The following is a 17,009-nucleotide window of genomic DNA, read 5'->3' as shown; positions in this document are numbered from 1 at the left end:
AATACACATATGAACATTCCTTAGGTGCATATGGAAGATTGGAGGTGATTGTAACCCTCTTGGAATGGCAGAAGTCTGTCGGGGAAACACGGGCTCTGAGGCTATACCGTGGACTTTACACATATGGGAACCACTTAGGCCTCTACATATGGAACCCAGCCCTCTACCAGTTTTCACGCGTTCATCGAGTGAGGGCCTGGCACCGGTCATTCTGCCACGTCTGGCTGCCGAGGGGACGGAGGAGCTCGACAGGGCCTACAGTACGGACACTCTGGAGCAGTTTTAGCAAGCCGACACTAACCCGGGGCCTCTCAGTGCCTCTACCCGTTTGAGATGAGAACACAGGAGGATACCGTAATCGTGAAGGCCCGGCGCCGGACGTTCTGCCGCGTCCGCTGCCGAGGGTGACAGAGGATCTCAACAGGGTCTACTGTAGGACACTTTGGAGCAGTTTTAGCAAGCCGACACTAAACCGGGGCCTCTCAGTGCCTCTACCCGTTTGAGGTGAGAACACAGGAGGATACCGGCTCCACACTAAGGCTATAGAATCTAGCGAACATGTTGAGGGTCGCCCAGCCCGCAGCTCTACAAATATCTGTCAGCGAGGCGCCACGAGCCAGCGCCCAGGAGGATGCAACTCTCCTAGTAGAGTGAGCTCGCAACCTGAACGAGCAGGGCACACCCTGTGCCTGATAAGCCAGGGTGATGGCATCCACAATCCAGTGGGCCATCCTCTGCTTAGAGACAGCCTTCCCCTTCTGCCGGCCTCTGTAACAGACAAAGAGCTGGTCTGAGGTCCTAAAGCTTTGTGTCCAGTCTACGTAGCATCTCAAGGCTCAGATGGGACAGAGCGAAGCTAGGTCTGGGTCTGCCTCCTCTGGGGGCAGCGCTTGCAGGCTCACCACCTGATCCCCGAAGGGAGTAGTGGGAACCTTGGGCACATAGCCGGGGCTTGATGGAGGCCAGTGCAAGCAGGAGCAGAGTTTTCAATGAAAGAAACTACGCAGGTCCAAGATTGGTCGTAACCCACCGCCTTTCTTGGGTACAATGAAGTAGGAGCTGTAAAACCCCGTCTTCATATTGGCTGGAGGGACCGGCTCTATCGCATCCTTTGCCAGTAGGACTGCGATCTCCGCACGCAAGACAGGAGCATCGGCCGCCTTCACTGTCGTGAAGCAGATGACATTGAACTTGGGGGGATGCCGGGCGAACTGAATCCCAAAGCCGCCAGCCTGAAAAGAGCATTTCCTAAAAGAGCCAATTTCTCTAAAAGAGTACAATAAGCGGGTGCATCTTTGTTAAGGCGACAACGTGTCTGGGCATTAAACACACTGAGGTGGCGTTCGCGGATGAGTCATGTTCCCATTGCGGGAAAATGACCATCTCGGAGCTGCGGGTCAGGCTTCGTTTCCTTCAGGGGGGCGGAGCTCCATTGCCTCTGCCGCGATCTAGTGTTTGTCACCCACTCACGATCCTCCCGAGGCAGCGGTGCCCGCTCATGATGTTCGCGAGGTGGTGGTGCCCACTCACGATCATCCTGAGGCGGCGGTGCCCGCTCATGATGTTCTCGAAGCGGCGATGCCCACTCAAGATCCACCTAAGGCAGGGGCGCCCGCTCACAATCCTCCAGAAGTGGCAGCGCCCGCTCATGATGTTCTTGAAGCGGAGGTGTCCGCTCACGATGTTCTCGAAGCGGTGTTGCCCACTCCGGATCCCACTGAGGTGGTGGTATCCGCTCACAGTTCCCCCGAGGCGGCGGTGTCTGCTCACAAGGCTCCAGAAGAGGCGGTGCACACACACCACAGTGGTGGCCGCTGGTTCTGCCCTGGGTCCCCATCCCGCCGGCACTGCCTCAGTCCCAAGGTCCCCCTCCAGCACACGGACCTGGCCCCCCCATCCTTCCCCCTACTCCGCCCCCTGGTTGGGCGCTCGGGAACGTCTGGAAGCCGTTCCTTAGAGGAGGGGTCCTGTCAGGGGTTTTTGCCCTGTGTTTCTTCCTCTCACCACCAGAGGTCGCCATCTCCCTTACTCCCGGACTCCATTCCCCAGACTCCACTCAGCTGTTTTCTCATTACCTGTTCATTGATTAATTTGCCCCACCTGTTTACCTGATTGCTTTTTCCTTTTAAGCTCCGTGTTTGTTGTTCTGGGCTTGTTTGTCTCACGTATGTACCTGTTCATGCCTGTGATTGCTGTCTGTCCTGTGCCCAGTTTATGTCCCGTTTTCAGCATTTATGTTACTCTGGCTTTTTTCCCTTTGGGGTGGTTTGAGTTGTGTTTTTGTTTATTTTTGTGATTTATAAATAAAGAGACTCCATCTGCCTGCATTTGAGTCTTCGCCTCTTACGAACCGTGTCAGTATGCATGCGCATCACAGAGTTAGACAAGACGAGTATTTGTGGTTAAAAAGTGTATAAATTGTACATTTTATTTGGAAAATAACTGATCGTTTCGCTAGATAAGACCCTTCTTCCTCGGCTGGGATCGTTTAGAGCCCTTTGAAGCTGCATTTAAACTGCATTTTGGAAGTTCAAACTCGGGGGCACCATAGATGTCCACTATATGGAGAACATTCCTGAAATGTTTTCCTCAAAAAACATAACTTCTTTACGACTGAAGAAAGAAAGACATTAACATCTTGGATGACAAGGGGGTGAGTAAATTATCTGTAAATGTTTGTTCTGGAAGTGAACTAATCCTTTAAGTATATCATATAAAAGGAAATGTTAACATAATTACAATACATTTTAAATGAATTATTCAATCTATAAAAATATGTAGGCAATACATTATATATACGTTTTGTATATATTCATTATATATTATTCTTATATTTTAAATAATTAATAAGTGTATTTTTTTCACTGTTATTTATATAGCACTTTTACAGTACAGATTGTGTCAAAGCGGCTTTACAGTATTAAACAGGAAAATAGTGTGTTGAAGGGACCAAAACTCCATCGTTCTCCTCTGGCCAGACAAAACCAGCAGTTTAATTCTAGGCGGCAACAAAGTCAGATGGACTCAGCTGGTTCCCGTGGTCTTGTGCTGATAGCAGTCTAGTTGACGAGGTCTTAAATTTAATCTTCAAACCTTAAACATACTGCAGGATTTTGGGCTGTCCCAGATGAAAGACTGGCATCGTGAAACAATAAAGCAGTCTTTATAAAAACAATAAAGACTGGCATCGTGAAACCTAATCGGTGGTCCTGTGTCGTACAGGGAGAGAGGTTCAAAGATGGCCGTTGTCACGGTCTTGCGACCAAATATAGCCGACGATACAGCATGATCATCGCACAGTGTGTTTGTGACCAGCCAATAAAAATGCGACATGAAATCATGGTGCTAAAACATAAACCTGCTTACCTCAAGCTCTTATCCCTTCCTTTTTCGCTGCTTCCTTTTTTTTCAGCACACGTATAAACTACAACTGCTAAAGTGTGATTTATCATGCTTTTTTTGTTTACCTCTAGCGCATGCTGATGACGTTTTATTCTTCTATAGGAACGTGCATCGTATCGTACGAGTCAATAGGTGTTATCATCGCACAGTCTTCACACACGTCGTAGCCAAGTTTATTACATCCATGTCGCACAGTGTGACATGCAGTGATCTTATGGGATTGCTAAAATCGTGCAGTGTGTTTTGGGCTTTAGTAACGTAGTTTTCTGCACTTTCTAGAAGATAATGAATTTCCTCATCCTCGTTTTCGATAAGGACTTCAGCTGATACACTGGGGTCAACAAAGCATGCAGCCGCAGCAAGAGGAGAGAACTTGTTGTCTGTGACCAAGGAAACAGCTGAAGCGTTGACACATATTTTCATTCATCTTCTGTGCCAGTGTAGCTATATCCCTGTAGCTCCTGGCATGAGTTAAGGAGAAGTCAGACAGGTGACTCCTCAAGTCTAACAGTGCAGGCACAACAAGGGATAGGCAACTGGTGTCACTTTCAAGCACTTTCGTGTGTTCTGCAAATGGAAAGAGCAAGTCTCGAAGGATAGGCACCTTCTGCCACTCACTGGGTAACAGGCCATCCCAGCCCATGGGGGCTTTCATTTTTAATAAATTGTAAGACTCACCTCAGAAAAATGAATTCTTCTGTGGAAAATGCTAAAAAAAAATGGTATATCTTTAGGACTGTATGAGAGATAATGGCTGTCAGCATAGCCCATGGTGGTCCAGCTCCAAATTTCCTGATGCACTGGTGCTACAAGTTCCTATGCAGTGGGTCTCTAGAGTTTGAACGACTGAATAAAAATGATCTGGGAGATGGACAATATCGAATCCTTATAGCACAGGTAATTTTATTCATGTAATTATATATTTTTAATGATATGTTTTTACTAATATCTTTGAATAATACACCCTTCTCTATTATTTCAGGTGGAATCAGCCACAGAAGGTTCTATTACAGACCTCACGGAAGACATCCTGAGCTGTGGGTATCTTGGTATTGTCAGCATGGAGAAGAAGGATGAAATAATCCGGTATGTTGGAATGGTTAATGAACATCAATTTGAGTGAGGTTTTTCAAAATGAAACTGATTTCTGTTTCTCCAGAGCTATTACCCTTCATGTAACTCTGAAGCTGGTCCCTATGCTGCAGGAGATGAGAAAGGGTTTGGAGCTTTATGGCCTTGGTGATCTAATGACAAAACACCCAGAGATATGTCAGTCACTGTTTGTTCCAGGAACAGAAACAGAGGTAAGTATCTACAGTGCCATGCGAAAGTATTCATTTTCTTCACGTTTTGTTATGTTGCTGCCTTATGTTAAACTGCTTTAAATTACTTTTTTCCCCCATATCATTCTACACTCCATACACCATATTGACAAAGCAAAAACAGAATTGTCACAACTTCGTAAATGTATAGCAAAAAAAAAACTGAAATAAGTACATTGCATAAGTATTCATACCCTTAGCTAAATATTTTGCTGAAGCACCTTTACAGTCTCAAGTCTTTTTTGTTTGATGCGACAAGCTTTTCTCATCATCATTTGGCAATTATCTGCTATTCTTCTCCTCATCTCATCACCTCTCAAGCTCTGTCAGGTTAGATGGGGGCAGACACACATTTTCAGGTTTCTCCAGAATTATTTGACTGGGTTCAAGCTCAGGCTCTGTCTGGGCCACTCAAGGACATTCACAGAGTCGTCTTTAAGCCACTCTTGCTGTGTGTTTAGGGTCATTGTCCTGTTGGAAGGTGAACCTTCTGCCCAGTCTGAGGTTCTGAATGCTCTGGACTAGGTTTTCATTAAGGTTATCTCAATATTTTGCTGCACTGAGCTTTTATTTTACTCTGACGAGTCCCTCAGTCCCTGCTGCTACAAAACAGCCCACAGCATGAGGCTGCTACCAGCACACTTTACTGTTGGGATGGTACTCTGCAGGTGATGAGCGGAGCTGGTTTCCTTCAAACATGATGTTTGGAATTGAGGTTAATCATGCAAGAGAATCTTGTTTCTAACACTCTGAAGGTCCTTTAGGTGCTTTTTTGCAAATTCCAAGTGTGTTTTCATGTGTCTTCACTGAGGAAAGGATTGAGTTTGGCCACACCAGCATAAAGCCCAGATCGGTGGAGTGTTGCAGTGATGTTTGTCCTTCTGTAGGTTTCTTCTATCTCCACATATGATCATGGAGCTCAACTAGAGTGACCATCAGGTTCTTGGTCATTACACCAACCAAAGCCCATCTCCATCGATTGCTCAGTTTGGCCAGGAGGCAGCTCTAGGAAGAGTCCTGGTAGTTTCAAACTTCTTCCATTAAGGGTAACAGAGACTACATGCTTCTGTGACCCTTCAATGAAGCAGATTTTTTTCCTGAACTCTTCCCCAGATGTGTGGCTTGATGCAAACCTGTTTCTGAGCTCTACAGGCAGTTCTTTTGACCTCAGGGCTTGGTTTTTGCACTGATATGCATTATCAGCTGTTAGACCTTTTATTAAAACGTGTGTGCCTTTCCAGATCATACCCATTCAATTGAATTTGCCACAGGTTAACTTCACTCAAAGTGTAGTAACATCTACAAGCAATATGAATGCTCCTGGGCTAAATTTCAACTGTCCCATATATGCAATGGAATCATTTAAGTTTTTTATGTTTAATAAATTTGCAAAGATGTTAAAAAACATTTTTTTTTTGGTTTACCTTTATGGTGTATGGAGTTTAGATTGATGTGGAGAAAAAATAATTTAAAGCAGTTTAACATAAGGCAGCAACATAACAAAACGTGAAAAAAATTAAGGGTATGAATACTTTTGCAAGGCACTGTACATACCTACCTATCTGTCTGTCCATCCAAACTTTCTAGTATATCTATGGAAAAGACATCTGTTGCTTAATTTCCATATGATTGTAAATTATGTACTTTCAAAACATTGTTCTGTTTTTGTCACCTGGCATGCCACATCTGACTCTGCTACTAGTGACAGAAATTACCCAGCTTTAAAGGAATAGTTCACCCAAAAATTTAAATTTTGTCATAATTTATTCACCCTCAGGTTGTTCCATACCTGTATTAATTTCTTTGTTCCACTGAACACAAAGGAAGATATTTTGAAGAAAATGTTTAACCAGGCTGCTTTGGGGCACCATTGACTTCCATAGTAGGAAAATAATTACTACAAAAGTGAATGGTGCCCCAGAACTGTTCTGTTTCTCATATTCTTCAAAATATCTTCGTGTTCAGCAGAACAAAGAAATGAATACAGGCTTGGGACAATAATTTTAATAAATAATTTTAAAATTTATCATTTTTGGGTGAACTATCCCTTTAAATAGCTTTATCATTACATGTAAGAACTGGCATGTAAATACATGCCAGGACACCAACTGTGTACTCTATATAAGATTAGGCTTTAATTTGGATGTTCATCTATTTTTTTCAACAGGCAGATGCAGACTTTGTCATTTCCATTTGTCAGGCAGAGTTCAGTGAGAAAAGCTCATATAGAGAACAGGTGGAGGTTGCCATGATGAATCATCTACAAGACCAAGAGCAAAGTAAGAACAATAAATTGTTATTAGTTTGAATTAATTATTCAGTACACGAAGTGCATGTATGGTTCCCCCAAAATGAAAATTGTAATCACTAACTCACTCTTACCCTTTGATTGTATAAAAAAGTTTGCATATTTTGCTGTAAAAAAAACATTAACATTTTGTGTTCTTTGGAAAAACTAAATCATACAGGTTCAAGAAGTTGCTAAAGAAATGACTTTTTTAATTTTTTGGTGAGCTATCATTAGATGGAATTGTCTTGATGAACACAGATTGTCGTGACTGGCCACCTGTTTCCCTGCCTTCAGCACTACAACACATGCTAGTTTTCACCACCCTGAATATAAGCAGTGTGGAAAAATGGATGGATTGGTTGATGTTTGTTTATGGTTAAATATTAAATACAACATTTCATTTGTTTATCAGGTGACAGTGCTTCTGGTATTGAGGCAGCTTCTCATCCTTCCTTCAGTGGGTCACAGGGCAGGGACACATTCCCATTCTGTCTCAGGAGAAGAAACTATTCAAAATCACAGTGCAGTTCAACCAGAACTGTGATGTCAAATATAGTGAGCATAGGATCTGTTACCCAACTGTAGCAGCATGTAACAATACCATTATCCTACCAGTTAAACACATGTTAAACTATGAAGCCTTCAAAATGGTGATGATGGAAGCCTTTTGTCTTGGCCAGGAATTTCTCATATTGAGTATAGCAACACAAGCTTGTCTAACTGTTCAACACAAGGTTTCAGTTAAATATGTTAAAGATGTGGTTATTTCTTGGCCAGGAATTTATTATTTAACATTGTGTTCAAATATCTGTAAAATGTGGAAAAAAATGTGGACACATTACTTCTTGGCTAGGAATTTATTCATTACTTAACATTTTAGGGTTGAGTTCCTGTAAAACATGCTGAAAAATAATGTTTAAATTGATCATATTGGAAGCACCCTGTTATCAAATTTCAGCAAGACAAGCTTCTCTCAGTGTCACTACAGTTGAGGTTACTGTGAAATAAACTGAAAAGAAAGTTGTATTTAATCTTACAATAGTTGCACAGTATTAAAACCAACATTATTACTTGTTTTCAATAAAGTTTCACTGGAAAATATTAGTGTGTTTCCATCATTGGTAGATATGAACAACCAGATAACGAGACTTGGCATATACCAGTTTCTCAACAAAAAAATATTAAGGCACTGAACGTAGATGTCTCGACCATGTGAGTATGAGGTGGCTGTAGGATCAACACAAGCTTGGAGGTGTCGCATTTCTTGCTCATCACAACTCCACTTTCTGTTAATGATTCCTCATGGAAGATGGCACTCTCCCAGTCTGTGTCAAAGTCCTCCTCATCCTAGGGATTCATAAGATATAATCATTAGAAATATCCAGTCACATTTGCACACTCTCTGTGCCCTGTCATACATGAGAGAAATGAAAATAATTCCTTCCTCTACATTCTCAGGCTCGTGAATGCTGTTCTGTAGAAGTCCCACCTCCCACAACTGCTGGGGGCTCATATTACCCTCAGTGCGGAGGGTGGGGGGTTCCAGCCCTCAGCAAATGCCTGCAAGTCTTTGCGGAAACGGGGTAAAAACACAAAGTGGACAAGGAAGATGTGTAGTGTGTTTGAGATGTCCAGCAGGCCATCTTATTCTAGACTATGCAGGGCATCATAATATGTGACAGACACTGCTGTCCACGTCACGCCAGAGCCTCTCAATCCTGTAATATGAAAAAAGCTTAACATTGTGTCTGAGATGCTTATGGACATATATGGTGCTTAACATTATCTTCAAATGTATCAATCTATTCTACATCATGTATGGTATGGATGAAAAAACTGAACAAATATAAGGAAATATCTTTCCTTCAACCAGTTTTTCTCAACTTACCTTTGATTGTGTACACTTTTTCCAGAGATGAAACTTGCTTGATCTGTTCCCCTTATAGTGAACATTAAGTGTGCAATGTCGAGGTTTTCACCCCCTAACCCTTTCCATGAATGTAAAAGATTTTGAAAAAAAATAATAAATCAGTTTAAAGGAAAAGTAAAGGAGTTTCCATTTACTCACCCTCCTGTTGTTCTAATCTGTATGACTTACATTCTTCTACAGAACACAAAAGGATTTGTTAGACTGTATAATAGTCTCAGTCACACAATGAAATTGAATGGTTTGAAACATGAGGGTGAGTGAATGGTGACAAAAATTACATTTTTGAATTATTATTACAAAGTAATGTGTTAAGAAATCTTGTACAGGGTAAGATAAAAAAGGCAACTACTTTGAAGGCAGTTCATTCCATTCAGAGTCTAAAAAAAGGTGAAGCCAGTTGATGCCTTGTTATTGTTAGCTGCATCCAAGTACATTATCTAAACACAGAGCAAACCCATGAAGCATAATATCTACTTAAAATGAACAGCAGATATAACAAAACATGACTGGACCATTATAAATATATAAACGCGTCTAATTACCTTTCTGGAAAAGCCATCAGTGCCCCCAACAATGACAAGGTTGTATCTAATTGAAAGAAAACACATTTTAAAAAAATGATTTATTTAGCAATTTTGGTAATGTGCAATTTTCAAACCTCGTTAGAAACCAACCTTGTCAGTTTGTGGTTTGTATCCACATGCACTACACTGAGAGGTGCCCTAACAGAGTATTTTCTCCGTACTATACAGCCTAGCTGTGTCATACGTGAAAAAACACCAACTGCATCTACTCTGTGCATCGAGGCCCTCAATCTGCTCCACTGTATCTTGTGACCTAAAGATCTCAGCCTTCCCATCATCAATCTATATCCCGCATGAGGCATTTCAGACTTGATGTTGGACACTAACATATCAAGCTCCTGGTCACTCAGTGTACTGTATGAGTCTGACACGGACAACTCAAACTCCCTCATCCTGCGAAAAACGGTTCTTTCACTAACTCCTAAGAGTTTAGCTATGCAAGGAATGGGCAGCTGAATGTCTAGTAAAGACCTGAGCTTCTTTTTCTATTATGAATTTAGGTCGTCCCATAACTCCTGCAACTGCCTCCAGCTCAATTTGAAGTGTTTCATTTTCAACCTGTCCTCTCACCAATGTACAGAGCTCTCGAAGAGCATAAACAATACAATCAGGGATAACATTTTGTTCTTCTAGTGCATCAATAAGTATTAGTTCATGTGTGAAAATGAAATGGAGATAATCCAGGTCAAGGCCTGAGGCAGAGTGGCTAACAACATACTGCAGTTTATTTAACAACCTGTCCAAAACTAGCTGTCTAAGCAGGATCTGTAGAAACAAAAACAGAACAGACACTCATACAATTACATATTCTAAAAAAGTTGTCATCTTATGTAGTAATTTTACAAATGGTATTTCTTATAGTTGTGGCAGGTGATATTTAGGGAGTAAAGTCATGAATTAAGGGGGTGTGGTTAACTATGTATAAAGATCAGCGGTAGGAACGAGAACGGTAGGTGCGTTTGTTTCTGGCCGGCAGAAATAGACCGACACTTACTGTTTGTTTGCGAGAGGTTCGCAGGTGGATTTTCTTGGATCTTGGCGATAGGTATGAGTTTATTTTAAACCTTAAAAGTGTTTTAATATGTGGTGTGTGTTTTAGGAAGAATAATAAAGGTGTTTTAATGTATGTATTTCAGCTCTATGAAGCCTATTGTTTCATAGGCAAGGGGTTTGCATATGCCGTCTTTGATCTTTGACATAGGTAGGAGTTTGTTTCAGAAGCAGAATCAGAAAGAGCTTAATTGCCAAGTATGCTTGTGCATACAAGGAATTTGTTTTAGTAACATAAGCTTCCAGTACACAGACAAAAACAACACACAGACAAAAAAAAATTAATAAATAAAAATACACATATGTAAATATAGACAAATATTGAAAAATAAATCAAAAATAAATAAATTGTATGAACAGTTGTGCTATAGATGATAGAATGGAATAGAATAGAGTGAGATGCATGGATGTACTAGGATGGAGGTGGTAACAAATAAATAGAAGGTTATTGCACATTTTTATTGCATAAAGTGGGGAACATTTAACTGTTCATGAGGTAGATTGCCTTGGGGGAAGAAACTGTTCTTGTGCCTGGCTGTCCTGGTGTTTGCGGCTCTGAAGCGCCAGCCAGATGGCAAAAGTTCAAAAAGGGGATAACTTGGATGGGAGGGATCCAGAGTGATTTTCTGAGCCCTTTTCCTCACTCTGGATGTATACAGTTCTCTAAGTGTGGGCAGGGGAGCACCAATAATCCTTTCAGCAGTCCGAACCGTTCTCTGTAGTCTTCTGATGTCTGATTTTGTAGCTGAACCAAACCAGGCAGTTATTGGAGTGCACAGGACAGATTCAATGATGTTTCAGAACTGTTTCAGCAGCTCCTGTGGCAGGTTGAACTTCCTCAGCTGTGTTGTCAGATCGTTGTTGCTCATGTCTTGTCTGGTTCTCTGTCAGACCTTCTAGTTCCTGAGTTGATTCCCGCCTGTTATCTGTTCCCTGGAAGGTTTGGACTGCTCGGAGTATTCGCTGCCCGAGCTGAGACTCTGCACTGCCGGGTTACCTGCATGTCTACTTTCCCAGCTACAACGTTTCCAGACTGAGTCCGTCCAGCAACACACTGTGCCTAATCCACCTGTGTCTTCTATCCCGGATCAGGCCGCTCGTTTCACCGAACCCCACCTTCCGCCTCCAGCTTTTTACTCTGGTGAGTCCCAGCAATAGTATTCGGGTGGACACCAGATTGCAGCAGAGGGATCAGCCAGCGAGCGCGCCGAGCTCTGGCGGGCAATCTTCTGAACCACCTTTCTGTCACCTCCTCCGACGTGGACGTTTCCTTCTCCGAAACGGAACCCATGCAGATGGGCAGATCCTGTCTTTCCCTGGAGGAGAAGCGAAGGCGGTGAGATGAGGGTCTCTGCCTGTATTGCGGAGCTGCTGGTCACATCGCAGCACAGTGTCCCATAAAAGCCAGAACCCGTCAGTAGGTAAGGGGTTACTGATGGGTGGGGTCACATTGGCTAAATCCTCTCTTGCTGCTACCCTCCTTCCTGTCAAGTTGCAGTGGTCCTCAGCCGCTCATGACTGTCAGGCTTTAATTGACTCTGGTGCTGAGGGTAATTTTTTAGACTCCGATCTTGCTTTCAGACTTAAACTCCCCGTGGTTGCTCTCTCCCAGCCTATTGCTGTCCATGATCTCAATGGTCTATCTCTTCCTTCCATCACTCAAACAACAGGTCCAGTAAGACTACTCACTTCTGGTAATCACACTGAGATCATTCATTTTCTTTTAACTGACACGCCTGTTACTCCAGTAGTCCTTGGGCATCCCTGGCTGGTGCTTCATAACCCTTATATAAATTGGAGTAAGAACTCTATTGTCTCTTGGAGTGAGAGTTGTCATGCTGCTTGTTTGTTGTCTACCTGTTCTTCTGTGTCCTGTTCGGAGTTTCAAGATGAGCATATGGACCTGTCAAACGTGCCCAGTGAGTACCTTGACCTGAAGAGAGTGTTCAGTAAGTCTAGAGCTGCTTCTCTACCTCTGCATCGTCCCTATGACTGTGCAATAGATTTATTGCCAGGTACGTCTCCTTCTGAGGGCAAACTTTATTCGCTTTCCGCCCCCATGTTCTCCTGTGTCTGGTTCTGTGTTTCAGGAGGATCGCGCTGACCTGTCTAACGTGCCATGTGAGTACCTCGACCTGAAGGGAGTGTTCAGTAAGTCTCGGGCTGCCTCTCTACCTCCGCATCGTCCCTATGACTGTGCTATAGACTTATTACCAGGTACGTCTCCGCCTAAGGACAAATTGTATTTGCTTTCCACCCCGGAGGGGGAGGCCATGGAGAAATATATTTCTGATTCTCTAGCAGCCAAGATCATTTGCCCTTCTTCTTAGCCGGCGGGGACGGGGGTTTTTTCATGAAAAAGAAAGACGGGTCTCTTCATCCCTGTATCAACTATCGAGGTCTGAACAACATCACGGTGAAGAATACATATCCTTTGCCGTTGATGTCTTCAGCCTTTGAACGTCTGCAGGGGGCGTCCTTTTTCACGAAATCGGACCTCCGCAGCGCTTATCATTTGGTTCGCATAAGGGAGGGGGATGAATGGAAGACTGCTTTTAATACCCCCAGGGGGCACTTTGAAATTGGACCTCCGCAACGCTTATCATTTGGTTCGCATAAGGGAGGGGGATGAATGGAAGACTGCTTTTAATACCCCCAGGGGGCACTTTGAATATCGTGTTCTTCCCTTTGGGCTTTCCAACGCCCCCGCAGTCTTCCAGGCACTCGTCAATGACGTGTTGAGAGATATGCTAGATCAGTTCATTTATGTCTACCTGGATGACATACTGATATTTTCTCACTCTCTCCAGGAACATGTTCGGCATGTCAGGTGAGTGCTTCAGAGACTGTTAGAGAATGGTCTTTATGTCAAGGCGGAAAAATGCGCTTTCCATGCACAGTCTGTTCTCTTTTTGGGTTACATCGTGTCGGTCGAGGGGATGTACATGGATCCGGACAAGATTCAGGCTGTGGTTGATTGGCCAACTCCAGATTCCCGCAAGGCCCTGCAGAGGTTTCTGGGCTTTGCCAATTTTTACCGGCATTTTATTCGCAATTTCAGCCAGCTAGCTGCCCCTTTGACTGCCTTAACCTCCACCAAAACTCCATTCAGGTGGTTCAGCGCAGCAGAAGCTGCGTTTGCCAAACTGAAGAGCTGCTTTGTTTCAGCTCCCATCCTTATCGCCCCTGATCCCTCCCGGCAGTTTGTGGTGGGGGTTGGTGCCATCCTATCCCAGCGTTCTTCCTTATTCCTCATTGTTTTCTTATTAAACAATGGTTCTGGTGGCCATCTATGGCTCGCGACATATGATGTTTTGTTTTGGCTTGCTCTGTCTGTGCCGTTTCTAAGACTTCCAATCGACCCCCTGCTGGACTCCTTCAGCCGTTGTCCGTTCCCTCGAGACCCTGGTCCCATATTTCACTAGATTTCATCACAGGTCTCCCACCCCCAAGTGGGAACATGGTGGTTTGACTGTGGTGGACCGGTTCTTGAAGGCTGCTCATTTCATCCCTCTGCCTAAATTACCGTCTGCCAGAGAGACAGCGGTTGCTGTCATTGACCAATGTAGTTTTTCACCAAGCACGCATAAACGTTGTTTTCTCAAAAACACAATCGCGTACATACATGCTGCCCACATATTATTGTAGCCCAGTTTGTGCGGATTACAGTGTTATTAAACTTTAGATATTCAAATGTTTGTAAGCAACTGAAAAAAGCACAAATGTCAGGGCATGTCAAAACTTTTCCAAGCCCCAAAACACCCTCGGACCCCAGAGGGTTAATCTTTTTTCTGGGTATCATCCGCAGAGTAATGGTCAGACCGAGAGAGCCAACCAAGACCTAGACCGTATGTTGCGACATTTGGTCTCTCAGAAACCATCCTCTTGGAGTCAGCAGCTTTCATGGGTTGAGTACGCACATAACTCATTACCTGTATCTGCCACGGGCCTGTCTCCGTTTGAGTGTAGTTTAGGGTACCAGTACCGTTTGTAATAAACTTGCTCCTAAATTCATTGGCCCGTTTACTGTCACCAAGATTATTAGTCCGGTGGCGGTCCGCCTTAAACTGCCTCCGGCGTACAGGAGGATTCATTCCGTTTTTCATGTTTCCAAATTAAAGCCCGTTTTTCATGCTACCATTAATCCGCAAACCCCAGTTCCCCCACCGCCGCGACTCGTAGATGGGGAACCTGTTTATTCGGTGAATCGTATTCTGGACTCTAGGCAGAGGGGACGCGGATTTCAGTACTTGGTGGACTGGGAGGGTTACGGTCCAGAGGAGAGGAGTTGGGTGCCTGCAAGAGACATATTGGATCACTCTCTTATCGATGATTACAATCGTCAGGTAAGTTCCTCTGGGAGCGCCAGGAGGCGCTCTTAGGGGAGAGGGTACTGTCACGGTTCATGGGTCTGTGTGCTCATTTCTGTGTCTGTGTGTGTGTGTGTGGGTGTTATCCACTCCTTGTGCTCGTCAGTGTTGCCTAGTTACCGCGCACCTGACGAGCTGATCAGAGCGGTCACAGGTGTAGCTCGTCTGCACTGCCTATATCTGGCTGGCGTTTCTGTGGAGTGTTGTCAGATTGTTGTTGCTCATGTCTTGTCTGGTTCTCTGTCAGACCTTCTAGTTCCTGAGTTGATTTCTGCCCGTTATCTGTTCCCTGGAAGGTTTGGACTGCTCGGAGTATTCGCTGCCTGAGCTGAGACTCTGCACTGCCAGGTTACCTGCACTTCTACTTTGATGTAGTTGGAGTTGTCTAATAAAGACTACCTTTTCACTCGCAATTGGATCTTGTGTTTCTGTTTCATGACACTACAGAGCCCATTTGTTGCTCTTGTTATATTTGAGTTTGAGTTAAATTTTTTGGTTTGGTTTTGGGTTTATTGTCTAGTCTGCCCGGGTACTTGAATTGGTAAGTGGGCCGAAAGAAATGGGAATGGCCCTTTTGGCAGACTAGTTTTCTTTTGTTTATTTATATTTTGTTTGTTTCCCCCATTGTTTATATATACTTTACAAGGACGCTATATGCTTAGTGTTTATGCAGTTGAGCTATTTTTGCATGTAATTTACTTTTGACGAATTGTGTGAACCACGAGGTTTATTTTTGTATGGTTTTATGCTCAACTCTTGCTTGGTTAACTCATGTGTAAGGTGTCCTGCGTAATATAAAAACTGTAAAGCCATCAATAAAATTTGGGGATTTATTTAAACGAACCTGAGTTGTGTTGATGTTTCTTTAAAGGTGGACCTTGTTACATAGTGGTTAAAAAAATATTTCCAGAACTAATAGCAATGATTAGGATTAGGGTCTCGAGGCAAATTCCACAATTATTTAAAATGTGGAGTCCAATACAAATATAGTGAATTTCAAATTTATTTTATTGTGACCCGTTATATCGCATTTGGAAATATCATATAACGTTAATATTCTAGACCTGTTAGTTACACATTTAATGCATTTGCAGACACCGTAACGTTAAGTGTTCCGCATTCAGTGTTCCAGAAGTTCAGGGCTAGAACTTCTATACAATATACCAAACGCCCCCTTCCCCGACATTTCTAATATACATTTGATTAATAATATTGCATCAAATATAATAAAATTGTTACCTGAGAACATGGTGTATCCATCTTCCGTCATTGAAAAATGAGTCACTTTCAACCAATAAGATGCCATGTAAGAGGTCGCATTTTCATTGGTCCGCCGTGGAAGCCTATCCCTGATTGGTTGACTACTTTTGACAGCCTATAATCCCAGAAACACACAGGAGGAACTCTCGACTCGAGAGCAAAAGTACCAAAGGATGCATGAACGCACGGCACGCATTTTGAGTACGCACACACTAACCGAGCGAGAGCAGAGAAAATTAATAAGTCAAGTCACCTTTATTTACATAGCGCTTTTAACAATACAGATTGTGTCAAAGCAACTGAGCAGCATTAATTAGGAAAATAGTGTGTCAATAATGCAAAATGACAATAGTAAACACTCATTTTTCAGTTAAAGGCAGTTCATCATTGAATTCAGTGATGTCATCATCCAGCTCAGTTCAGTTTAAATAGTATCTGTGCAATCAAGTCATCAATATCGCTGGATATTAAGTGTCCCCAACTAAGCAAGCCAGAGGCGACAGCGGCAAGGAACCAAAACTCCATCGGTGACAGAATGGAGAAAAAACCTTGGGAGAAACCAGGCTCAGTCGGGGGGCCAGTTCTCCTCTGGCCAGACAAAACCAGCAGTTCAATTACAGGCTGCAGCAAAGTCACATTGTGCAGAGGACTCATCTGGTTCCTGAGGTCTTGTCCCGGTGGTCGTCTGAGACAAGGTCTTTACAGGGGATCTGTATCTGGGGCTCATCTAGTTGTCCTGGTCTCCGCTGTCTTTCAGGGCTGTAGAGGTCCTTTCTAGGTGCTGATCCACCATCTGGTCTG

General features: G+C 43.4%; 1 pseudogene; it reads right to left on the bottom strand.

The window, feature by feature from the left end:
- Positions 1-7,542: 7,542 nt before the first annotated feature.
- Positions 7,543-11,869, bottom strand: LOC107668056 (uncharacterized; annotated as a pseudogene).
- Between the last annotated feature and the right edge of the window lie 5,140 nt (positions 11,870-17,009).

This window comes from Sinocyclocheilus anshuiensis, unplaced genomic scaffold (genome assembly GCF_001515605.1).
Source record: "Sinocyclocheilus anshuiensis isolate Anshui unplaced genomic scaffold, SAMN03320099.WGS_v1.1 scaffold1030, whole genome shotgun sequence".
Lineage (NCBI taxonomy): Eukaryota > Metazoa > Chordata > Actinopteri > Cypriniformes > Cyprinidae > Sinocyclocheilus > Sinocyclocheilus anshuiensis.
This window is presented reverse-complemented; position numbering and strand designations above follow the sequence as displayed.